The following is a 25901-nucleotide window of genomic DNA, read 5'->3' on the forward strand; positions in this document are numbered from 1 at the left end:
TCAAAGGCTTATAGTTAATTAACCGCAGAACTGAGATGGTTTCCTGACTATGTTCATTTTACCGAGACTTTCCACTTTCTCCTTTGAGTACCTGAATTTGAGGAAAACAGTGTCCTTGGTTGCTTACTGTTAGTCGGGCTTCCAGCCTCATGCACTGGCTTCTCTCTGGCCCCGACAATTGCTAAGGCCCCTGACCTTACTTGTAGAATCCCACAGACTAGATTACAGATGGTAAATACTTGGCCCAAGTCCAGCCACTCCAGAGTTAGTGTCCACGGCAGACATCATTAATCGATTATGATACTTTATCCTGCTGAGCGCTGATGCGACCTCGGAAAGCTTCACAACATAGTGCTTCAGGCAACTATGATCAATTGATCAGAGTTGACTTTCAAGATAAGGCTTACTTGGTACTGATTGCCTGAATCTTTTCCTCTGTACAACTTCAAATTCTATCCATTCCCGTCTGGTCTCATTCCCTGCCCCCTGCTGAATCTGTCTTTGGAGGCAAGGTAATTTGATCTAGGGTGTTAGAGAGTGCTAGTGAGATGTTACATTTTAGCAGTAACACCTGGAAATGATGCTGACCCAAAGACATAACATTTTAGTGGTAAAAACATGAGGACCTCAGACGGGCAGTCTGTATCTCTCCAGTTACACCAGGAGGACAAATGGCCTCTGTTTCCAAGTTCAACTCCATGCAACTTACCAGCAGTGTAACTTCGGATGAGTTGCTTCTCTGAGCCTTACGTTCTTTCTCTACTGAATGTAAGTCACAGCTGACATAAACTATCGTGGTTGCTCTGCATAATTGCTCTGCATAAATTGCTTACACCCCAGAGCAATTTATCCTAGGAAAGTCCTTACCTTCCCCAAGTTCTCCTTAGTTCAGGGTGGTTTGAGGCTGTACGTGGCCAAGAGGTTGTGGTGCCTTAGAACGAGCACAGCTTTGGAGGCAGACAGATCTACATCTGGTCTTGCATCTGCCACTGACTGCTTGTATAATGATCTTGGGCAAGTGACTCAGTCTCTCTGAGATTCCGTCAGATCTCAGTGTCCTTAAAAGTTTTAGTGCGTAGTGGCTGGCATGTAGTCGATGCATACCAATGAATGAATGAATGAATGAATGAATGAATAAAAATAAATAAATCCAACTACTATTTACTGAGCATCTACTATGTGCCAGGGCTGGTGTTGGTGATAAGGCAATAAACACAGCAGATAGAGAGAGATCCTGTCTTCCTGGAACTTAGGAGCCAGCTCATGCTGATAATGATGATTTAATGACTCTTTCTCCCAGGCGGACACAGAACTCTTGCCTTGCTCAGGACTTCCAGCTCTCCCAGTGCCCGGCATCCCTGTGTAGGTACCGCACCAGGAGAGAAAGGGTATGATGTCTAGCACACCCCTGCAGCACGGTTTTGGAGCAGGATGGAGGAATTTGCCCACATGTCCTCGTGCTGGACTGGAGTCGGGCCATAGAGGTGCTGCCCTGGTCTGGCAAAGGACGCATGCCCGGGAGGCTATGTTATATCTGTGCCCAGCTTTGGCCATATCCTGGCTCCCTTGGAGGCACACAGCCCTGCGAATTTCTGCCAACTTGAAAGCCATCCAAGCAAAAAGCAGAACTTCCCAGGAATGGCTGTAATTTCTTGATGGGGAATTTAATTCTGTGGCGACCGTGCACGCTTCTGTGGAACGAATATCATGTCAATGCTATTTAATAATATGGTAACCACTGACCATTTAATTACACGGTAATTGTCACTTAGTGGCTGGATAATTGCATAGTAAGTACCATCTAATTTCAGGGTAAAGGGTAAATACATGATTATTTCAGGCTCCTTAGGCACAGTATAGGTCACTCAGGAATTAGGTTTGGATTGACTAAGTATAAATTACCTAGAAATCTGTTTTCGGGTGATTACTCCTGTCATCCTTCCCCGACAAAGCCCCGAACGATTACCATACAATTAAAGAGAGATTTCAAGGTTTGGGGCCTCAGGAACTTAAAGGGACACGGCTTCATTTATAGTCAGTCATTGCCTGCTTGGTTTGGGAGACAAGGAGAGAGGAGCTTACTGTTCTCCGTCCTTTTCCAACTCACAGAAGACTTTTCTTCATTTGATGTGGGTGATTCCACACTTGTTGCCGATACTTGGGACAAGTGATGCCACAGATGTGACTCTAACGTTCGTCTCCATGGTCTCTTGTCGTGAGCCCTGGGCTAGAAGGAGGGATGTCTCTACAGTGGGCTAAACGGTTAACTTCCCCCAAAGATATATGCACATCTGAATTCCCTGCATGTGACCTTACTTAGAAAAAGGGTCTTGTCGATGTCATTAAATTAAGGGGGGTCTGAAGACAAGATCGTCCTGGATTATCCAGGTGGGGCCTAAATCCAATGACAAGTGTCCTTTGAAGAGACACACAGAGGAGAGACAGAAATGAGAGGAGGCAGAGGCAGACGCCAGGGTGATATGACATCGGTGCCACCAGGGGCTGGAAGAGGCAAAGAGTGGAAGGTCCCCTAGAGCCTCTGGAGGGAGCAGGGCCCTGCTGATGCCTTGATTTCAGAAAGGATCAATTTCTGTTGTTTTCAGCCACCCAGCTTGCGTTTATTTCTTAGGGCCTTGTTTCCCTCTGGTGCTAGTCTGGCTAGAGCTGGCCAACAGCCCGAGAGGGTTGAAGAGACAGCTGAACAAGTCTAGTCTCATTTCTTATGGTGGATAAGCAGCCCACCTCACGTGGACCACAGAGTGGCGACGCTTGGGTTCTCAGCCCGTGACCCCAGGTGGGAATCAGGGTTTGCCACGAGGTCCGTCAGAGGCCTCCTGTTTGCTGGGATGTCCTATGGGAAGGGACTTTACAAATCAGGGTTAATGTTCTTCGTTAGGAAGGAAAAGTACCATCCTTCCGGATAAGTGCAAAACACCTTTTAAAAATGCCCATACTCCCCGAATGCAGATGGGATTCAGTGATCTCTTTCCTTCCATCCATTTGTGTTGGTCATTGCTGGTTGCTCCGTACTGTGGTGAAAGTGAAATGTGGGTTTTGGAGTCAGATGTGTCGGGTTCTAAACCTGGCTCTATGCTTAGTCATTGGGCCAGTGACTTAGCTTCTCTGATTCTCGGTTTCTCCACCTTCCTGGATGGAATGATAATAAAACGTGGGCTGTCGGCTGTTGGTTTAATGAGATAATATATATAAAATAAGGAGTGGGGAGTTCGTGGTCCGTCCAGTGGAGCCGTTATTTCTGTTTCGAGCATACACGGTGGTGTGAAACAAGCATTTCCCATTATTGTGAGCTCTCTGTGGACACTTGTAAATGGTTGCATCACACATACCTTCACACAGACGTGGCAGAGACAAAGGTGATGTCGGCAGTGACATTGCCTCCCCAGAGACCCTTCATGAGCTTGCTGCTAATTGTCTGGTCCAACACCCCACCTCCGAGCTTCCCTGGCTGCCCCTCCTCTCTCCCTCTGCTACCTTCTCTCCCTGCATCCCTGCCACAAGCTCCTGGGTTTGGGGAGGCATAGAAATCCACTCCCTTGAATCCGCACGTTAGGTACCGTGGGCACTCAGGTTTAGATGAACAAGTGTTTGGAGGCGGAGAATAAGGTCCCAAAATAGCCTGTCCGAGGTTGCACCTCACTTTATGGATCCTACGAGAAGGAACCATCCAGCCAATAGGAGGATTAACCAATAAAGGATTTAAAAGACCCTCACTAAATAAAAATAGCATGGATCATTCTCCAGGAGGCCTCCTGAGTCCTCATTGCGTTTAAGTGCTGCAAGTGAGTCGGGTTTATTTTTATAGGTTTTGAGTCATTTGCTTCCCTATCTGTCCTCAATCTTGTAAGACTATGCTCTGCTCCGTTACACGTGGCATTTTGCATACTTGCCTCTCCATCTCCCCAGTGGGCCGTGGGAAAGACACCATTACCAAGGGCTGGTGGTAGCCGGGGGGCGCCCACTGCCATCCAGCATCTCAATGTTTACCTTGCAATCAGGGAGGGTGCCTTGGGGTGTAGTCACAGTAAAAGGGTATTTCCTAAAAGAAAATTGAGCAGCAAAAGTTCCCTTTATTGGATTTTTCTACCACAATGCACTTTGCTAAGACTTCACATATCCTGTCTTATTTAATCATTACAAGACATTTATGCCATTGGTTTTGTCATTCCCATCTCTCTAGGATATGTGAAGCCTAGAGAGGTCCCCTGACCCAGCTAAGGGCCATGTGGATTATAAATGGAGGGGGTGGGATTCACACGAAGCTCTGAGCCCCACGGGGCACGTGGAGGGATAGGTGAGGAGTCACTCCAGCCCCAGGACACAACTGTTTTGGGGTGATGTGTTCAGTGGCTATGTACACTGACACACTGAGGAAACCCATAATTGGCTGGGGTGGGCGGTGTCTCACCTTGACTTCTCTTTTGTCCAAGAGTTATCAAAGTCAGGACAGAGAGCAATTGCTTATATATCAGGAGGCTTGCCTGGTCATCCTGCAGATGACTTGACCGGGCACCAGAATTGTCCAATGAGTCAGATTCCCAGGGACAGGGCCCAGAACATCTGTATTTTTTTTAAAGGTGGTCCCCAGGTGATCTTGATGCATCTAGTATGCGGACTAGCACTTGGGAACCACAGCCTAAAATATTATCGATTTTGTCTCTGGATTCAGCCCCATCGTTAGAGAGCTATGAACCAGTTGCGATCCTTTTAGCTTTGAAAATCACAGCTTTTGCCAGACTGCATGGTCATTGGCTAAAAATGAAGGATATTATAAGATATAGCCCTATATGAGTCAGAACTAAAGAGTGTGTTTATGTGATGAAGGATATTGCTGAGGATATAATTCAGTAATCAGACAAGTCTCTTAATTAACTTTCTCTTAGGCTTCAGTACCAGAAATAGCTTTGCTTCTCCTGATAACTCTTCTTTCTTCCTCCATGTGGAAATGGTGTTACGTAACTGATTTGGTTTCTTTCTTTCTTTCTTCTTTTCCTCCCTTCCTTCCTCCCTGCCTCCCTCCCTCCCTCTCTCTCTCTTTCTTCCTTCCCCCTTTTCCTTCCTTCCTTCCTTCCTTCCTTCCTTCCTTCCTTCCTTCCTTCCCTCCTTCCCTCCTTCCCTCCTTCCAGAAAGGCAGGCCGCCAGATGCAGCACCTCATTTGGCTGTGTCTAGAATCTTGGAAGCTTGGCTCCCCTATGTTCTCCTACAAATGGACCTTGGCAGCTTGTTCGGGGGTTCCAGCAGGTGAACACATCTACCCTTACCAAAGAACGGTCCTCCTGTATCAGGGAAGGTCATCCACTTCTACCGAGTACACAGCTTCAGGAGGGATGCATATGGAGCAGTGAGGGAGGAAGGGGACACCTGCCTGGTCAGCCGGATCAACCGAATCAACCCTGGTGATCAATGGGGTGACATGTGTCACAGCCAGATGGCCCTACCCTCTTGGTTTCTTTCTTTATATTGGTCACTAGGAAGCCTAGAACAAAATTTATATCCCTGTAACAAACTATGAAGAATCTTAGATACTGTGTTGCTAACTTTACTTCTGAATTTTTTTCTGTCTTTCCTTCTGTTCTTAATGTTCCCACAGTTGCCTTACCAAACATACCATTAAAAAAAAATCTGTATGATGTGATCATTCAGTCATTAGATGGAGATTTCTTTCACACTTAAATTTTTCAGAAATTGGGATAAGACCTACAATTCATGTATGCATGGGATATGATAGTGTGTTAGTTTCCCCGGCTGCCATTACAAAGGACCCAAACTGGGTGGCTTAAAATGACAGAAATTTATTGTCTCACAGTTTTGGAGCCTAGAAGTCAGAAATTGAAGTATTGGTAAGGCCATTCTCTCCGATGGCTCTGGGGGGAATCCTTCCTTGTCCTTAGCGTGTGGCCGTTTGCTGGAAATCCTCAGCGTTTCTTCTGTCACATGGCTGTCTTCTCCCTGTGTCTTCACATTGTCTTCCCTCTGCATGTATCTGTCTTTGTGTTTAAATTTGCCTTTTTAAAGAAGCACATCAGTCATATTGGATTAGGACCCACCCAGGTGCCCCAATTTGATTACTGTTATAAAGACCCTTTGTTCCCCAATCAGGTCACATTCTGAGGAACTGAGGGATAGGACTTCAGCACGTCTTCTTTGCAGGGACCCAATTTAACCTATGACAGTAAAGCTTTTCCTCTTCATTTTTTCCCTTGATCTTTTATTGAACATTTTCCTAATGGTCACTTGATAGGGAGAGACTGTTAAATGTTAGTATCATTTTTTAAAAATGAGTCTAATTGCCCTGACTTTTCCTGGTCCCAATAGCCTGAATAATTAGTTAATAATTGACTGTACATAATAGCCTTTTTAACTCTGCCATTAATATATCAATTCATGAATCTTAGCACCCCCTAAGGGCAAGAACCATCCCTTTTCTGCCTCCCTTTTATCTACCTGGGTCATTTTTATTTCCAAAGGAGAGGATTGAATCACTACAGTAGAACTCTGTTTCTGTGTCATCTCTGTTTCCTATTTCCCCCGCAAACCTATGCCCCTTCCACAGTGCCCTAGAGCCATGGAGACTATAGCAAGAAAACTTGCTTGAAAGAATAAGTTCCCACCACCCAGTGTCTCAAGGGTCATAGAGTAATGGGGGAAGAGCTTCCAGGTAACAATAGTACTCGAGACTTCTTTTCCCCACTAACACCAAGGAAGTCTGAACTACCGACCCACCATAGCTAGAGATGGTAACTGTAGGTCTCCTTCACAGGCTTTTCTGGAAGGTGCTGGCAAGAGCCTCCACATCTAGCTGCTTCCGCATTTGCCTGGGACAAGACAGAGCAAAGCCCTACGGTTACTTAGATGTTAGAAGCAACATACGAACAGAACCCTCAGAAGATGCTGGTCTGACTCTGCTATGAGCAAGTGGCCGGTCCATCACAGATTGTCATGGGTCAGCAGTGATCTCAGACTGGCATGGAGCAAAGAGGTGGAGTAGGGGTGACGAAGCCAAGAGGCTACAAAGCAGTAGTAATGCCAGACCAGAGGGCCAGCCCAGAGAAGCTCCTCAAGCTACTGCTGGTGGAATTTCCTCAATACCTGAGAGAGGCGGAGGGGCAGTTAACCCCGAACCCACACCCATAAGGTAATGCTCATTTTTATGTAACTCAATGTCTAAGTTACCAGTTTAATAAATGGTATGCTATGAATACTATTAATCCTAAAGACATGAGCATTATAGCACGAGAAGCATCCTTTGGAATACTGCTAAGAGGAGGTACTTCGAGTGAGGGAGCTTCCTTATGTCATCACAGCCTTGGTCTCTGTGCCGTGCAGAGCAGGGGAGCACCACCCCGCACCCCGATAACTCTTCATTCCTCTGGACCCCTCATGCGGGCCTCCATCTCTGTCACTCCACCGAAACAGTGATCCCTGAGGTCACCTGCGTGCCCCCTGATGTTGGGAACCATCCTTTCCACCTTCCCTGTGGTCCTCCTCTTTCGTTACCTCTTAGCAGCAATGGATGTCCTTGAAATCTTTACCTTCCATGACACGCTTGTCTTCTACCCTTCACTCCTGCATGTCTGTCGCAGGCTCACCCTCCTTTACTGGGTTGTTAAATGTTGGGATAATTCCACAGCCAGGCACTATTTTCTGCAGCTGCTATTTACGTGCCCATCATCATGTGGTGAGTTGCTGGCTACACTGTATTTAAAGAGCTGGGGATGGGGCAGCCTGAGATATTTCTGAGTTTTTGAAGGAAGTTATCAGTGAGTGCTGATACTACTCTGATTCTGAGATGCCCTCCTGAGACTTCAACTCTTGTCACCTACCCTCTTGCCCGTTCTTGGAGGAAGAAGGATCCTGAGATCCATGTTGAACCGGAATGCAATCGCAAAAGGGGAGACAGTACATCCATATCAGAGGTTGGAAAGAAATCGAGTGGGTCGAGGGCTTGGAGATCATCCAGAAAGGAAGATGCAACAAAAACATGAATTATTCTTGCTGCTCTTCCAGTTATTATCTGTATTAGTCTGCTTGGGCTGATAGAACCAAATACCGAAGACTGGGCAGGTTCAATATGTATTATCTCACCGTCCTGGAGACCAGGACGTCCAAGGTCAAGGTGTCAGCAGAGTCAGTTCTGGAGAGGGCTTGTAGATGGCCACCTTCTTACCGTGTGCTCCTATGGCCTTTCCTTGGTGTGTATGGGTGGAGAGAGAAATCTCTCTTCCTCTTTTTACAAGGGCACAAATCCCATCATGAGGGTCCCATCCTCATGACCTCATCTGACCCTAATCCCCTCCCAAAGGCCTCATCTCCAAATACCATCACTTTGGGGGTTAGAGCTTCAACAAAAGAATTTTGGGGGACACAGACATTCATTCCATAACATTCTGCTTCTCATGTTGTTTGCTTGGTGACATCGTCAGATCATCCCTGTAAAGCACCAATTATTACCTGGACCGTTTTTACAATGGATGGGTATGTCCTTTGTTTTTTTTTTGTTTTTTTTTTTTGCTAGGCTGAAGAGCCAGGCAAGAAATGGAGTTGCTTGAAATTCCCAGCTCCCCGTGCTGCATGTTTTATGATGCTAAATAAAAGTTGCCTTCGTCGCTGACTGCACTATACAAACAAGTGTCAGCCATCTTAGCAAAGAGGTGTCATTTGATTTAATTGCAAATTAAAAAACAGAAACCACCTTAAACGTGGAGCTAATGCTGCATCAAATCAATACAATAATTGCACCAGGGCAATTGAGAGGCGCGCAGGCCTGCGCACCTTGCATACGAAAGGAAGCCAGTCATTAGGGGAGTTGGTAAGTCCTAGCAAACGGCGGGGGATCGCGGTAAATTGCCCTGACCGGCTTTTTCTTTGAGGGTGGACTAGACAGGCTGGTTGTTCACTGTCTGTGGCATCACAAAGGAAGGGGCTTTGTCCTTGACAAGTAATTAATAGTTCTTTCAGTGGGTTGGGTTGGACAAGTTCTCGCAGTTTCCTAGTAGGGGGGAGGAAAGGGACGTTCCCGGGGCCCTTGCAATGCCTTGTGCTGGGCATTGATTGTCTCGGGATCCAGCAATTATTTCTTTATAGGCTTGACATATTGTGGCAGCTAAATTATGCCAGTGGAATACGTCTGATTGACAGACCCCCAAGTCCGCTGTGCTTGGTGAGCCGTTCAGGTGACACCGGCGCTTTGTTTAGCCCTGGAGCCGAGAGCAAGCCCTGGCAGGCTCTACTCGAAGTGGCTTTTGTTCCCTTAAAGTGGTCCCCAGTCTTATTCCAGGGATGACCCAGGCTGAGAGGTGGGTGAATTGGGTCATCCGCCTTTGTCACGGGACTTGAAGGGTACAAGAGAAGGCCTCCTGCCCCAAATAGCTCTCTTCTATCATCCTGCCACAGTCTTGAAATAACTTCTCATAGACACACATGCCTCTGAGTGTCTGAAGTGCCGGTTAAAATGCAATTGCCCCTGGGAAGGATGAGCAAATTAAACAATTGACAGCTATTAATACTGCGATGTCAAGTTGATTCAAGAGGAAACATCCTCTGTGCCCCCATGGGGTATTCATGAAATAATGCCTGATAATGTGTCTTGATTACTTTACCAAATTAGCCAGTCACCTGGCGAGAAGTTGAGGGAATGAGACGTTGCATGAACACAGACTGATGGTTTCTCCGTTGCCCACTCCCTGGCCTTCCGATCTTGCTGGCCTTGTCGGGAGATGTGCTCTCTCTACAGCCTGGCGGTCTCCAGCAGGTGCTAAGTTGTCTGTGTGCCTGTGGATGCCCCGGAGCCTTAACCGTCTTCCTTAGATACCCCTATTCCCAGGCAACCCCCATGCAAGCTAGGCCTGCAGTCCACAATGGCTCCCCAGTTCCTTCCTGGAGCCTCATTTCTGCTCTCAGCGCACATGGCGACACCAACAACTCCCTAAATAGCTTTTATCAGTCTCTTTTTTTGAGGACCAGCTCCTGCTCCTGTATTCCCAGCTGTGGTTAACATCTGAACCCCCCATGAAGAGATCTCTGCCTGGCTACACACCACCAGCTCCTGACACGCTTCCTTCCCTTGAGCTCCTCGTTGGTCTAGGTGGAGCCAAACTGGTCACGAGCCTTTGAAACCTATTATTCGCATTTAACGTTTGGATTTGTTTTTTGTAATTTGTTTATATGGTAGGTAATTCAAAAGGCACAGAGAGGGCAACAGTGGAAAGGATGTCTCCTTTCGTCTTCTGCTCCAGTTGCCCAGTTTCTGTTTTTGAGGCAACCGCTGTTATTATTTTTTCATACATTCTTCTGGAAATATTACACACATACATATGTGTAGAATATTATTCTGATCTTGCTTTTTCTATACTCATTTATTTATCCATTTTTAAATAGACTTTATGTTTTAGAGTAGTTTTACGTTCACAACAAAATTGAGAGGAAGGTACAGAAATTGGCATTTCTACTCTCTGAACCTACTCCCCACCCCCACCCCACATACACAGCCTCCCCCAGGATCAACACCTCCCACCAGAGGGGTACATTTGATTTTTAAAAGAGATTTTATTTATTTAATTATTTGAGGCAGGGAGGGGCAGAGGAGGAGGAGGGAGAGGAACAGGGAAAAAAATCCCTAGCAGACTCTGTGCTGAGTGTGGAGCCCGATGTGGGGCTCGATCTCACAACCCTGAGATCATGACCTGAGCCAAAACCAAGAGTCAGACACTTAACTGACTGAGCCACTCGGTGCCCCAAGGGGTACATTTGTTATGATCGATAAGCCTGTGATGACATGTCATAAGCACCTAAAATCCATGGTTTGTAGGGTTCACTCTTGGTTTGGTAGATTCTGTGGGTTCAGACAAATACGTGGTGACGTGGATCCATTGTTATAGGATCATGAAGAGTATTTTCATTCCCTAAAATTCGTCTGTGCCCCACTTGGTCATTCTTCCTTTCCTGACCGTTGTTTTTTCGCTTAAACGTGTATCTTGGAGATCATTCCCTATCGGCATGCAAAGAGCTCCCTCGTTATTTTTAACGACTGCATAGTATTTCATTACGTGGATGGACTGTAAAGCGTAGGCGGTTTTCCATCTGTGGCTTTAGTAACAATACTGGAATGACTATCCTCTTCATGCATCATTTGGCACATACACCAGATGTTTAGCATAAATATCTAGAAGTCAAATTACCATCCAAAGAGCATAGGCGTGTTTAACTTTTAATTGAAATATTACCAAATTGTCCTCTGAACCTTATGGCTTTTAATGCTGTGCACACCAAACCCATCCATTCCCAGGCCAGAGTCACAACCAAGTCACTTCCCGACTTGTTCCCTGCCTCTTTTCTATCTGGGCTCTGATTGCATTATGCCTGTGGCTAAATCCGTGGTTTAGCAGGCAGACAATTGGTATCTGAATAGGGGCAAAAGTGTCCCCAAGGTGGGAAAAAGACAGGTCAAGGGGGAAGGCAGGAAGTCATGGAGGGAGAAGAGGCAACTAATGTGAACTGAATATTCCCTGGGGATCTCTCCCGACCTTCACCTCAGCCCCTCGAAGTAGGTCATAGCACTGTTCCCTGCAACTGAGCCTCAGAGAGGCTGATTAAGTTTACTAAAGTAACTCAGCTACTGTATGGGTTGAATTGTGTCTCCTTGAAAACATCCATTGAAGCTCTAACCTCCCTCTCTCCAGTGTCTCAGCATGTGACCTTATTTAAAAATAGGGTTGCTGCAGATATAATTAGTTAAGATGAGGTCATACTGGAGTGAGGTGGGCCATAAATCCAATGGGACTGGTGTCCCTATGAAAAGAGAGAGACTTGGACACAGGAACGGACACAGAGGGAAGACAGCCGTGTGGAGCCAGAGGCAGAGACTGGAGCTGGGCTGCTGCCCACCATGGGTCTTTGGGGCTACCAGTAGCTTTGAGAAGGCATAGAAGGATCCTCGCCTAGAGTCTTTGGAGGGAGCAGGGCTCTGCCAACACCTTGATTTCAGTACTCCCGCCTTGGGACTGTGAGAGAATGACTATCTGTTGTTTAAGCCGCCCGGTCTATGGGGGCTTTGTTAGGACAGCCCAAGCAAACGAATACAACTAGTAACTGGCAAAGGCAGAAATCCAACCCAACCATGTCATAATGTGAATCCCAAGCTCTCTCAACTCTGTTGCTGGATGATTCTTGCCCATGAAGCTTCAATGGGCTCGGAGGTCAAGGACTTCCTTACAACCCGTGCCCGTCCGTCCTCCATGGCTCACATTTGGGGAGAAGTGATTGGAAGCCAAGGTTCCATCCTGGCTATTTGATGGCTCCTCAGCTCCATGGCAGGCGTATTTCATGCAAGCTCCAGAATAGTGGGAAGCTCCTCTGTTCCAAATTCCCCTGTGGTCAGGACAGGACTCCCAATAAACAAATCCACCTGCTATGGGATGGCGTCAGGATTATCAAACTTAATCCAGGCATTGCTAATGTGATATGAGAGGAACACATGGGGCCCCCATTCCCACCACCTGTCCATCAAGGGTAGGCTATGCCCTTTAGAGATGGGGCCTCAGGACTGGCAAGGCTGTTTTGTTACTGTTTACAGCGTTGCCAGTGGAAGAAAACAATCCCTGACTTCCATGTTTCCACGGCAACGGGAGGATGTGGTCTGATTTCTGCCAACATGCCTCTGTCCCCTGGCCTCGGGAACAATGTGGGGCCTTTGCGGGGCAGAGGTGGGACTCAGCCCAAGAGCGGGCCCCAGACGAGGGAAGGGAAGGAGCAGACAGAGAAGGTCAGAGACACCGACTTCCGAAGTCCCGGCTCCAGATTTCAGCTGGCGTGGAGTTCATTGGCATATCAGAGAGAGCCCCCAGCTTTTGAAGGAAGGGAACACAGCGAGTCTCAGAGGGCAGGGTCTGGGTTGGAGGCACGTGGAGCAGTGTTTGTAAGATAGTCCATCAGAGGGCAAGGAGAAAATAATAGAAGTTTGAATTAGATTGCTCTCTTACCTCTTTAAAATTTTTACTTTTTGTATTTGCTTTATAAAGTTCATAATATATTAATAAATTCAGACATGCAGGAAATAAACAAGTGACGTATTGGAGGGCATACTCAAGTTTTGAAAGCTGAGAAAGACGTATGATCAGAGAACTTTGGAGGCATCGTTTTAGAAGATCACATCTGACAGTCAGGGCCCTGCCCCCCCTCTTTGGCACCAGTCCAAGTTCTCTCTCCACTGACCCTGAAACTTAGCCTTCAGGTTTTGATTGATGGGTCGTCCATCTGCCCACATACGTGTGTAACGCAAAGCCTGGGTTTGGTTGCAGAGATTTAAAAGCGCACATCTTGCCTCTGCTGCGTACTAGCTGTGGGACTTACGGAAAGTTCCCTATTCATATACCCGAGCCTCAGTTTTCTCCTCTGAGAAATGGGAATAATATATGCTTAAACATGCTTTTATCTTTGCAGCATATGTCGTGGTGCTTTGTTAATTTACATAATTTTGTTAATATTGCTGATTCACATAAAACAGTATTATGCTAAAATGTCTTATTTTCTTCCTTAATTTTTTCCCCTCACAGAACATTGTTTTTAGGCTCTATCCATGTCGCTACATATACATCTAGTTGGGTGTTTCTAAATGCTCCCGGCAATTCCTTAATACGCCTTTGCCACATTTTATGTATTGAATCCCCTGATGATGGACACAGACTTTGCTTTTAGCGCTTTGCTTCCCAATGACATGACGAGCTTCCTTATCTCCACGGACGAGGATCTGTGAGAATCTTAAGGATAGGACATGTCCTTTAGGGTCTGTATGATTCTTTCTCTGAGATAGAGACCTAGGAATGGGATTGCTGGGTTAGAGGGTAGGGACGTACTCAGCAGAGCTGGGACGAGGTTGGGTTGCCCAAGGGCACACAATTTGAAGTGGTTCTCACTCTGTGGGTCATGCACGTTCAGAGGTGTATGAAATGTTCCTTGTCTGTTTTCCAGAACAGCTGATCTCATCATCAGTCACCACATCTTTGCCAGCACTAGGTGTTATCCACCTTTCTAATTTTTGTCAGTGTAATAGGAATACAGTGGCATTTCATCATTGTTTCATCTCCTGCTTTTTATTCTTTTATAGGGTCTGTGCTGGTCTGGGTAGACTGCAGGCACCTGGTAAATGACTGCAGGATGGCTTTGATGGAATATTCAGGGTGATTCTGACTGATCTGTGATGCAGTTGCAACCAGCACAAGGCAGAGACAAGGGCCAAAAGGTCTTTTGACATTTGGTGTCCTTCTCCCTAGACCAAGAGTGTGTGTTCCATTTGCACTGATGATTTTATTATGCTGTACATCCTGAACTGCACAGAAATGCACGTTTCAGAAAGTCAGCTCATCGTCATGGTGACGAAAGCCATTGTGTGTTTGCTTTCAAGTAGTAGTGATGACAACAACAAAACCAAAACCACCACCAGCTCACCTTCCATTGCTTTTTTTTTTTTTAATGAGCAAGGCTCTGTACTAAGCATTGAAAGTATTTTAGCTTTTTTAATGCTCATGACAATTTTATGGGGGTATGTCCTATTATTACACCCATCCTATAGAAAGTGTAACCAAGGTGCAAAGAATTTAAAACTTCTTTAAGATTGGACAGCTTATAAATGGTAAAGTCAGGAAAAATTTAGTCACTGTCTGGGTGCTCAGATGACAAATATCTGGATTGGAACCCCTTGGAATTTTGGCTGTATGAACACAGGTGTAGGGAGTGAGTTATCCAGATCTGTGAAGGTCACAAGTAATTCCCTTGTAGCGAAGGGAGATCTAATCAGAGTGCAGCAGGGACAACCCAATCTCACTGTCTCACACTGCGTAAGGCTGCCATCCCTAAGTGCTATCTTACCTAGCAGCCTTACCGAATTCCAAATACTTTTGGCTGAGAAAGCAATGCGTGTTTTGGGATCAAAAGTTATCACATCAATCATTTGAAATGGAGGTATGTGAGACATCAGAAGCAGGGTTCATACCTGATATTGCTCCAATGTTGCTCCCTCCCATTAGTTTAAATTGGCCTTTCTGGGATATGTGGGTGACTCGGTTGGTTAAATGTCTGCCTTCGGCTCAGGTCATGATCCCAGGGTCCTGGGATTGAGTTCTGCACTGGGCTCCTTGCTCAGCGGGGAGCTTGCTTCTTCCTCTGCCCTCTGCTGCTCCCCCTGCTTGTCCTCTCTCTATCTCTGATAAATACAAACATCAATCAATCAATCGATCAATCTTTGAAATGGCCTTTCCTCTTGTGAGTGTTCCTATCTCTGCAGCAGTGACTGGGGTCTTTACTGATGAATTTAAGACCTTGATGCTCTCTAAAATCACTTTCTCCAGTTGAACTTTTTGATGATGGTGCCATCAAAAGAAAAGTTTGATGCTAAACAGATGGGTCGGGGTAAAGTCTGACCCTTAGACTTACTTTGTTTGGCCTGAATAGTGTTTTCTATGTTAGGAATTTCACGTAAGATCTGGATTTCCAGCTCCTTTGAAAAATTACAAGGGTTGGTAGTTTGGGTCCCCATCCCTGAATGAACCCATCCCTCTGTCTGAAGATGAGTGGAAGCAATTCTGTTAGGTGGGACCTGTAGCCTCTACTTTCTCAAGTCCCCACCAAACCCCCTTATTTTTTATATTTTTAGAGAGAGGGGGAGGGGGAGGGGGAGGGGAAAAGGCAGAGGAGAGAGAGAGAGAAAATCTTAAGTATGCTCCGCGCCAGCGTGGAGCCCAATACAGGGCTCGAGCTCATGACTCTGAGAACCTGACCTGAGCCAATATCAAGAGTCAGATGCTTAACCGACTGAGCCACCCAGGTGTCCTGCATTTGTATTTCTAACTTCTGTTTTAAAGGATATTTTGAGGATAGGAATGAGGAACTTGTTTGGAAGTTAATGAGCCCCTCATCCCTCAAATAAGGTTTGATATGGACAGTGGGGCTATCTTCATCAGCTTGGGCTGCTATAACAAAAATAACAGAGACTGGGGGGCTCATAAACAGTGGGAATTTATTTCTCATGGGGCTGGAGGCTGGAAGTTTAAGATCAGGATGCCAGCACGGTCGGGTTCTGGTGAAGGCCCCCTTCTGAGTTGTAGACTGCTGACTTCTTGTTATGTCCTCACAACAGGACAGAGAGTAGAACCGGGAAGCAAGCGCTCTCACTCCTCTTGTTCAGGAGGGCTCCACGTACACGGCTTTATCCCAAGGCCCCAGCTCCTCCCACCATCACGCTGGGGATAAGGGTTTCAGGATAACAATTTGGGGATGACACAATGGGGAGCATGGGACTGTTGGAGAAGATGTGGGGTAGTCGAAGCAGGACAGTGGGTGGGGGGGATTCTTTCAAGTGAAGCTCCTTGCAACTTACCCTGCTTTAGATCAAGGAGAGGGAGCTGTCTTCTGATGCCAGCGGTGAATGAGAAGGCTGACCCCTGAGGGCAGATTTGAACTAGAGACGTTCAAGCCTAGAGGTGAGGAGTCTGGTTAGGAGGAGATGATGTGGACTTCCCAGTTTGGAGAGAAACACGGTTCTGCTCTTGGATGTTGCAAAGGGCCCAGAGAGTGACCCCTCCACCACACCCCTCCCCAGGGCTCAGTACCGCCTCTCTTCAGCAAGTTGGAAGAAAGGAGCTGCCTCTTCCGACTGGCCTCCTTGGTGCTGTGAGCAGTTGATTTGAAGGTTTACTGTCCTGCGCACTGGAATAAGCAATATTCCTGGCTGTGGTGTCCACGAAGCTTCTGCTCTAAGTTTTATTGTGCTGCGTCAGACTCCCAAAGGTGATTACGTACTGAGAGCCCCAGGACGTCGTCTTTGGAGATGTCCCAGGTGGAGGTAAGCATCAGGTTTTCTTCCGCTCAGGACTGTCCCCTGCCCAGTGAGTCACAGCTGCACACGAGCGTGAAGAGCCATATTTACTGTTAAAGCCGGGGACTCCTTCAGGATACTTACGGGGCTCCACCTTAGAAGCTATGGTCCAGTGTAACCATAATAGCAACATAAGCAATGGGCCATCTTATTTTAGAGATTAGACAAAGTCTTTTCAAATAGGATTTTGCCAGTAGAAAATTATATCTTGGCTCAGGCCAATGGTCCTTTTGGAATCTGACCAAATCAGGCTATAATCCAGCTTCACATCGCATCCCTTTATTAGTACATTTTTCATGACTCCTTGCCATATAACCTTTGTGTTTTTGATGGCATTTTGTAATTTGTGGGTGAAGTGGTGGTTTCTGGCATCGTATTACAGCTGCAAGGTCTTTTGCTTCAATCCACAGGAGTGGGACTTTCATTAGCCTGAAATGTGTAAGGGAGGACTGGTCCCACCCGGCTTCTGTGTCTCTGAGCAAGCAATGTCATTCACTCGGCCTACAATTTCCTCCTCTGTTCTGCGTCAGACGACTTCTATTTGTCCTTCAAAAGTCAGCCTTGGTGTCCCCTGGTCTACAAACCTTCCTGACCCTTCAGTGCTCCCCCCCTTGTGTTCCTCTAGACCCAAGCGCTTCTATCTAATTTTGCATTGATTAATCTAACTGTCTAAGTGCTTCCCCAACCCATCTGTAAGCCCCTGAGGGTGGGTGGGACTCTGTCTTGTCCTTTCATGAAGGATTTTCCTGCTCAGATCCTCCCCCTTTTCCCCACCTAGCCCTGCCTAGGTCAGATGCCTCTTCTTGTCTTCCCTCAATTCTACTGACCCTGATCAGAATCATCTGTGTAAGTGTGTCCATCCAGATGCACTTCTCTTGATCCTCTTCATATCTGAGTACCTCGTGGGGTTGTCCTAATGCTTGACACATTGAAAGTAGGTGACAGGATCATCCTGGTTTGCCTGAACCTTCCTGGGTCTTAAAATGGAAAGCCTCACAATGGCACTCCAGGGTATATACCTAAAAAAATTGAAAGCTTATACTCAAAGAAATACATGTACACCTATGCTAGTAATGGCTTTATTCCCAACAGTCAAAAATCGGAAACAGCCCAAGGGTCCATCAACTGACAGATGGCCAAACAAAATGTGGTAGAGCCATTGGCTGGACATAGTCCGTTGGATGGACTATGATTCAGCTATGAAAAGGAACAAAGACCTGATTCTTGCTACAGTGTGGATGAAACTCAAAAACATTATGCTAAGATCCAAGAGGCTATACACGAAAGGTCACATTTTATATGACTGCATTTATATGAAATGTCCAGAGCTCGAAAATCCAGAGTCAGAACACAGGTGGGTAGTTGTGGGGGGCTGAGGAGGGAGGGGGGGAGAATGGAGAGTTAAGAGCTCTGTGGGTACAGAGCCCTTTGGAGGTGGTGAGAATAGTTTGGAACTGGCTAGAGGCGGTGCTTGCACAACACTGTGAATATACTAGAGGCCCTGAAATGTTCACTTTAAAATGGTTAATTTTAGGGGTGCCTGGGTGGCTCAGTTGGTTAAGTGGCTGCTTTTGGCTCAGGTCATGATCCCAGGGTCCTGGGATCGAGTCTAGGGTTGGAGGGGAGTCCCTGCTCAGCAGGGAGACTGTTTCTCCCTCTGCCCCTCCCCTCCATGCACGTGCACGCTTTCTCTCTTTCTCAAATAAATAAATAAAACCTTTAAAAAATCAAAATGGTTCATTTTATGTTATGTGAATTTCATCTCAGAAAACAAACAAAAAGTCTTGCAAACTGGGATGGTTCTGTGCCTGTCTCTTGCAAAAGAAATTAAGAAGGGAATGCTGCTTCCATGATGACGTCAAACCCGACTTTTCAGTTTTCTTTTTTTTTTTAAGATTTATGTATTTATTTATTTATTTGAGAGAGTGAGGGAGATAGAGTGAGAGAGAGCATGACCTGGGGGAGAAGCAGAGGGAGAGGGAGAGGCAGACTCTCTGCTGAGCAGGGAGCCCGATGCGGGGCTCAGTCCCAAGGTCCTGGGACGATGACCAGAGCTGAAGGCAGACGCTTAATTGACTGAGCCACCCAGGCGCCCCTCAAAGGTTTTAAAGTAGAATCTGCTGGCAGGGGTGGAAGGTCATGCCGCCTTGGCCTCCCCTTTGGGGTGCCCTCCTGACAATTGCTGTAATTCTGGATCCGGAGGGGCCTCAAGCCTCCTTTCACATGTGAGCCCAGCATGGACAAAACTCCCTCTGGTTTCCCACAGTCCAGCCTAGGAGCTTGGCTCTTTAAAGACAGGCTTTAGAGGACAATACACCACGAGTAAAGAGTCCTTAACAGAGCACAGACTTCTGGTCTTGTCATAGTCACCTTCCTGGGTCAGGTTTGAAGGCTCATGTTGGCTCCATGTTATCCCAGAGAAATAAGAATATGCCCCAGAAATTTCTTTTTTTTTTTACATTTCTTTTTTTTAATAATATTTTTTTATTATATTAGTCACCATACAGTAATCCCTAGTTTTTGATGTAAAGTTCCATGATTCATTACTTGCATATAACACCCAGTACACCATGCAATATGTGCCCTCCTTAATACCTGCCCCAGAAATTTCTTTTTTTTTTTAAAGATTTTATTTATTTATTTGACAGAGAGAGAGAGAGACAGCCAGCGAGAGGGGGAACACAAGCAGGGGGAGTGGGAGAGGAAGAAGCAGGCTCATAGCGGAGGAGCCCGATGTGGGGCTCAATCCCGGAACTCTGGGATCATGCCCTGAGCCGAAGGCAGACGCCTAACGACTGCACCACCCAGGCGCCCCTCTATTTTTTTATTTAAATGAGGACACAAGTCCTTGGATTAGGGCCCATCCTAATCCAGTATGACCTCATCTAAATTAATTATATCTGCAGAGACTCTGTTTTCAAAGCAGGTCACATTCCAAGGGTCTGGGTGGGCATACATTCTGGAGAGAGGCTACTCAACGCACTATCCCATGAAAAGGGATTTAGGTATAACAGAAAAATACTTTCCGGTACTAAAAAAGTATAGTTTGCCAGTTAAGAAATTCAACAGATAAATGGAACAGGAAGATGCAGACCTGAATTAATGGCCAGGGAGACCAAGAGGAAGAAATCACTGGAATGGAGCAAAAAAATGCAGAGAAGCCATCTCATGGGGCAAGATAAACAGCTCGAAGGATGGATCCAGGGGCCCGATGTCAGTTCCACAAGGCGAAAAAGGAACAAATGGAGGTGAGTTAGAAATGAAACAACAGAAAGAGAAAACATTTTTTAAGCGGAAGCAAATTCTTTGAATCTTCACATTGAGAGATTATGCAGGCTCTAGCCGAGATTATGTGGAATTGAGACAGACTCATGCATAATCTGGGAAAAGCCTGGTAAACTTCAAGGATAAGGACAATCCCACCAGCTAACAGACATAAGCATTCATCCCGAGGACTGTTTTCTCATACATTTTCAATTTCTCTATTGATTGGTTTGCTAAGCCATTTGTTGTTATTTAACTTTCTGTGTTTCCCGGACATGTTTGCAAGTTCTTGATAGTTGGCATGATGTTTTATTCATATTTCTGTCTGTCTTAACATCTGGCCGTCCAAAAAATGGATGCATAAGACCAGAGAACTCAGACACCCTAAAATTCAATTTACAATAGTCCAAGAGGCACATGGGCAGCTTTGCAGAACCACCTGGGCTACGGATGTGGCTGGTGGTCTCGTGATTTTGCCGTGGCCTCAGGGGAGGCTCAGCTTTGGTCTGGGAAGTCCTGAGGCTTGGTGAGAATCTTAGGGTTGGGACGGTGATGGAAGGGAAGAAAGTCCTGTAGAGCAGAGAGGTGCCAGGGAAACTGACCTGCCATTCCCCAGTCTCTTTGTGACTGACTCGGGGGTGAACGTCCCTGTGAGATAATGGTGCCAGCCTCAGGCTTCACTCCCAAAGTCAAGGGCTGAGAGACGGGGTCCAGCCTCCTAGGAAGAGGGATTTTCAAGGGCTCGGCAGGAATGGTCAGCTTTCTAGCCTCCGAGGTATGACCCAGCTCCTGGTGTATGTAGGAGCTAGTCAGGAAACGGGTACAAGCCCAGGCATAAGGATGGGGTAAAAAGGCAGGGATGGGGAAGACTGTACTTTTCGGTTGGTAAAGTAGGTGCTGAAGTTCGTGCCAGTTTGGGTCAGGGCTTTGGGAGTCAGGCAAGCCTGTGTTTGGCCTCCAGCTCCTCTACTCACTGGCTGTGCAATATTGGACAAGTGCTGACACTCTCCAAGAATTGTCGTGAGGATAAAAAGACTCTTGAATAAATAAAATATAAAATAAAAAAATAAATAAAATATAAAAATAAATGAACTACAAACCTTGCAGTTATAGTTTAATAGCAAGGACTCAGTAAGTGGTATTGGTTCACTATTAGTGTTTTTTTCTCTTCTTTACTTTTTTTTAAAAAAAGATTTTATTTATTTAAAAAAGGAAGAGAGAGAGAGAGTGAGCGAGGGGAAGAGCAGAGGGGGAGGAAGAGAGAGGGGAAAGAAACTCAAGTGGGCTCTGTGCTGAGCATGGAGCTCAATGTGAGGCTCGAACTCGTGACTTTCATGACCTGAGCTGGAACCAAGAGTTGGACGCTTAACCAGCTGAGCCACCCAGGCATCTCTCTCTCTCTCTCTCTCTCTTTTTAATAGTGAGAAGGTCATTTCTAGATCTCATATCTGGTGGGCTGGGGAGGCTCATGTATCCACTGTCCCGGTTGGGCTGACTCAGGATGTCTGAGGTTCAGTGATTTCTGTTGTGTGGGAGGGAGGGGGGTGTTGGCAGAGTTTGACAACCGCACACTGCTCCGAAGACACCCTTGTGGAGCCGCACCTCAGAGCAGATAGAAAAGCTGGAATCCCCACTCCTCTTTTTTGGCTCTTTATTTTGAAATCATGACACTGGTCACCATTGTCTCCTAAGTTTGTTCCCTTTGAAGGGCTTTGCAAACCATTCTTTCATCATCTCTCCTTTTAAAGAAAATAAACTCCAAGCTCACAAGGGATGTGTCAATGTGCGTGTCTTTCCCCCATAAACACGAAGGATGCCAGTGTTAGCTTTCTTCCTCTCTCCCTCCCTGCCTTACTCCCTTCTTCCCTCCCTCCCCCTATCATCCCTACTCCCTTTCTCCTTCCTGCTTTCCTCCCTCCCTCCCTTCTTTCCTTCCTTCTCTTAATTCCATGCATTCATTTAAGAAATACTGAATTTTTGCCCAGTGAAGTACACTGAAATCGGTTTTGTGTGAGACCCTGGAATGAGTAAGATATGATCTTTACTCTCAAGGTAGTCACTGATGGCTAGGGGAAGATTAAAAACATGCAGAAGGAGAGGAAGTGATGATTGATGATGATGATAGAGAGATAGATGGATAGATAGGTAGAAAGGCTATGAGATGTATGAGACGTTGCTAAGGGACGCCAGAGGCAGGAGCAATCCCTTCCCCCTAAGAAGAATCCAGGAGCTGTGACTATAATGTCACACCTGCCATATGCTTGTTTGACCCAGGGATTGGGCTCTTGCTCTTGTATACTGTACATTATCTCTTTATTTATTGGAGGCCACAAGCAGATAGGTCCTAAATGTAAGCTTTGTGAGATTAAGGACTTGCCCAAGGACACATCACTTGCAAGGTGCTGAGGTGGGGTTCTCACCCAGGGTCATGTCACTTCTCTCCTAAAATCCCTCCAATGGTGTCGCTTCACACTCCAAGAAGAAGTGAAATTCTTCTCCCTGCCTATAGGTTTCTCCCTGGCCAGGGCCCTCTCAAACTTCATGTGCTCCAGACACCCCCATGTTCCTGCAGTTTCTCAGACTCCGAGCTTGTCTGTGCCCTAAGACTTTGCTCCCTCTGTTCCTTCTAATTGAAATGCTTTTCCTCCTTGTAGGTCTCAGCTTAAAGCCCCTTTCAGAGAGGCCTTTGTGGACCACCTGAACTTCCTTGTTACGCTCTTTTGTCTAGACCATCTTTTTTTTCTTCCGAGCCCCCATCACCTCTGAATATTTTACATCAGACATAGGAGAGTTCCAGCTCACAGGACCCTCAATGAAGAGATGTCAGTTGAGGGGAAAAGTAAGCGTCAGGTCCTAGAATTGGACGTGGAGGGCATTTAGGAACGGACAGAGACAGAGAGCCAAGGACAGGGAGAGACAGAGACAGAGACAGAGAGAAAGAGGACTCATAGGGAAGATCCAATATGACCGGAGTACAAGACAGAGATGCTAGTGGCAGAGCTTGCAAGGCGCATTTGGAATAAGGGGCCACCTCTACTGCTTGGTGAGCCTGAGGCTCAAATGTCAGGTTAGAGAGTTTACACTTGATTTGCTAAAGTGCAGTTTTGGCAGGGGAATTAGGCCTGTGAGAGTGAGCTTTATATCATTTTGGCATGGGGGGTAATTGCTACTAGTGTTTTAAAAATATCTTATGAATCTTGAACGGAAGGGCTGTTCTGCTTTTTTAGACATTTTCATGGGTCGTGCACAATTCCCTTCTCTCGATGGAAGGCCAGGCGTGTGTGGTCCCACAGGAGGACCAAGTGTGATGGGACGATATGCTCCTCGCCCATTGTGCCCTGGCCAGAATTCAAGGATGGAAAGCCATCCTTCAGAGAGGGCACCCACGTTTGACCTGATTGTCCAAACCGGGGAGGGGAAGAGACCAGATCACTCCTGGGGGTCATGGTACAACAGGGAGATTGTATTGACTCTGGGGCATCTGCCAGTTGTGCTAAAGGAGGAACCATGACTTCCGGGGAGGGGAGAGGGGCTTTCCTGGGAGAGGGGCTCTCCAAGAGCGCAGCTGACACGACCTCTAGAAAGAGTCTTTCCTCTCACTCTGATGTGCTCACAATTTCTCCAGAAAGATGGCGGCCCTGGCCTTGGAATTATTTCCTCTAAACCAGTGTTTCTCAGACATTTCCATCAAAAGTGCCACCCCCTTGGAGGAACCCAATGCGGTTTTCCCCAAGCATGAGATTTCGTCCAACATGTTTATGCTTTTTGTTTATTTTTAAGATTTTTAAGTTTTATTTGAAAACGATATAAAGTTTGCATTTTATATTCATGTCTAATATTGAATAATGCTTTAAATTATCATCAGGTAAAAAAATATAGAATTGTTTTGTTTTCTAACCAAATCATTGAATAAAATGGGTTTTCCCAGAAAATAGGCTCTGCGTACATGGAGGCTTTGTGTGAGTCCACGTTCCATGGGAAGAGGCGAGGTGGGCAGCAAGAACCTCTCCAAGCAGCTGTTGGCTCCGGAGGTCCACAGAGCTGGGGGATTTCACGTTGCCAGGACTTGGCCATCGTGTCCACTAACCGACCGGAACTCTTCCCAGATGGAGACGGCTCATTTCCTGGGAGTTGAGAGGTGTGGAATGGCAGTGGGAGAAACTGGGGACTAGGTTGACTCTCGTCAGCGTCTTTGTTTATGAGCCTAGTTGGGGCTGGCAGATGCCTCGCATTAGCATTATTTAGACATTAAGAGATTCTAATTGGAGACTAACATGTGTCCTCATCACAGTTGACCTTATTCATGGAGTGGCTGACATCTGAATGTCAAATTTGCATCGGTGAAGTCTCTCCTCTAATAACCACTTTAATATGTAAATCACTGATTTGCAGCAGGGAAAAATGTACGTGATATTCCGATGATTGCTTGAAAGATTCCGCTTCCTTCCGTACACAGAGAAGGAAGGACTGGTAGGTTCCTCCCTGTAATTGTGAGTTTTCGGCCAAAGGACTGAGCTGGAAAGAAACACACTTTACCCCAAATCAGCAGATACGTAGAGAGTTCCCACTTTGCGGACATACTTGGCGAAGTGCTGAGGGAGACCGAGGTGAGGAAGACAGGTTCTGTCCCCAGAACACTCCAAGCTGTTACAAGGTGGGATACAAAAGTGCACAAACCAGTTCTATTCACAGCATCACAGGAGAAATCATAAGGGAGAAACACAAGCGACACCACTTTGCCACTCTCTCATTTTGGGGTCGGGGTGGCAGGCATCTGAAAAGGTGTTGCATTAATTAGGGATGTGATTAGCTCCCAAACCCAGCAAGCCCTATGGCTCTGACTTAAATGGACAAGCTGGAGACTTGGGTAGGTGGTTCAGGGCAGGCACAGTGACTCAGCAGGGCCTCAGGCTCTTTTCCACTTCACCAGCCCCAGTGTGGAGGCCTTGGTATTATGCTGGTTGCCTCATGGTTACAAAATGGCTGCTTCATCTCCTAGGCCTCATCCTAGGCAGTAAGAAGGAAGAGGGAGGGGCAAAGGGGAAAAAGAGCTTCTCTTCAAGAAGCTTTTCTTCTTCTTCTTCTCTTTAAAGAAATCCTGGAAGGGAAGCCTTTCTCAGCACACTTATGACTATATCCAAACCGGCCAGCCACAGTCGGAAGGTTCCCAAGGAGGAGAGGATTGTGGATGAGGGTTGGGACAAACTGGTGTCCACCACGGGTATGTTGCAGAAGACAATGACGCTTTGGTACAGGTAGAGATCTTGGCAGATGTGTATGTGTGTGTAGGGGGAGGGATTAGCATGAGGGAAGATGGAACAACACGGTGGGTAATTAATGAAGCAGCTGGGAGAGCTGTGCGTGGAACAGACACCAGGGTAGGAACCAGTGACTCTGCAGTGTTTTTGGGGAAGAAAAGGAAGCAGGACTGTTCTCCACTGTGTATTGGCGACGGGGGAGGAGATGTGTGCAGATGGGCTGTGGAGCTGGGTCAGAACACCCTGATGCAGCCTGACCTGACCCCACCACAGACAGGGCTGGGGGTCTAGAATCCCTTTGTTCGGAGAGATGGATGGGGTTTGTCTAGCCTGTGTGCACGGGAGCTAGTTTCCCACAGAACTGTCACACGGAATAGAGGGATAAAGGTCCCACCAGTTCCCATCTTGTTCATCTCCATTACTAACGAAATGGGGCAGAGCTGAACAAACAGCATTAAGAGAATTACTCATACAGATCATGTTGTTGATTAGG

The 25901-nt window shown here is 46.5% G+C and overlaps 1 long non-coding RNA gene across 2 annotated transcripts; it reads right to left on the reverse strand.

The window, feature by feature from the left end:
• Positions 1-5798: 5798 nt before the first annotated feature.
• Positions 5799-7619, reverse strand: LOC123001661 (uncharacterized). 2 transcript variants are annotated; one of them, XR_006410768.2, is made up of 3 exons: positions 7552-7619; positions 6743-6834; positions 5799-6024 (listed from the first exon to the last, which is right to left on the reverse strand). It is a non-coding gene; the product is annotated as an uncharacterized LOC123001661 (long non-coding RNA). The 2 variants fall into 2 exon arrangements; XR_007190778.2 differs by having other exon boundaries at positions 7517-7602.
• Positions 7620-25901: the final 18282 nt, after the last annotated feature.

The sequence above is a fragment of the Ursus arctos genome, unplaced genomic scaffold, assembly GCF_023065955.2.
Source record: "Ursus arctos isolate Adak ecotype North America unplaced genomic scaffold, UrsArc2.0 scaffold_28, whole genome shotgun sequence".
Taxonomy (NCBI): Eukaryota; Metazoa; Chordata; class Mammalia; order Carnivora; family Ursidae; genus Ursus; species Ursus arctos.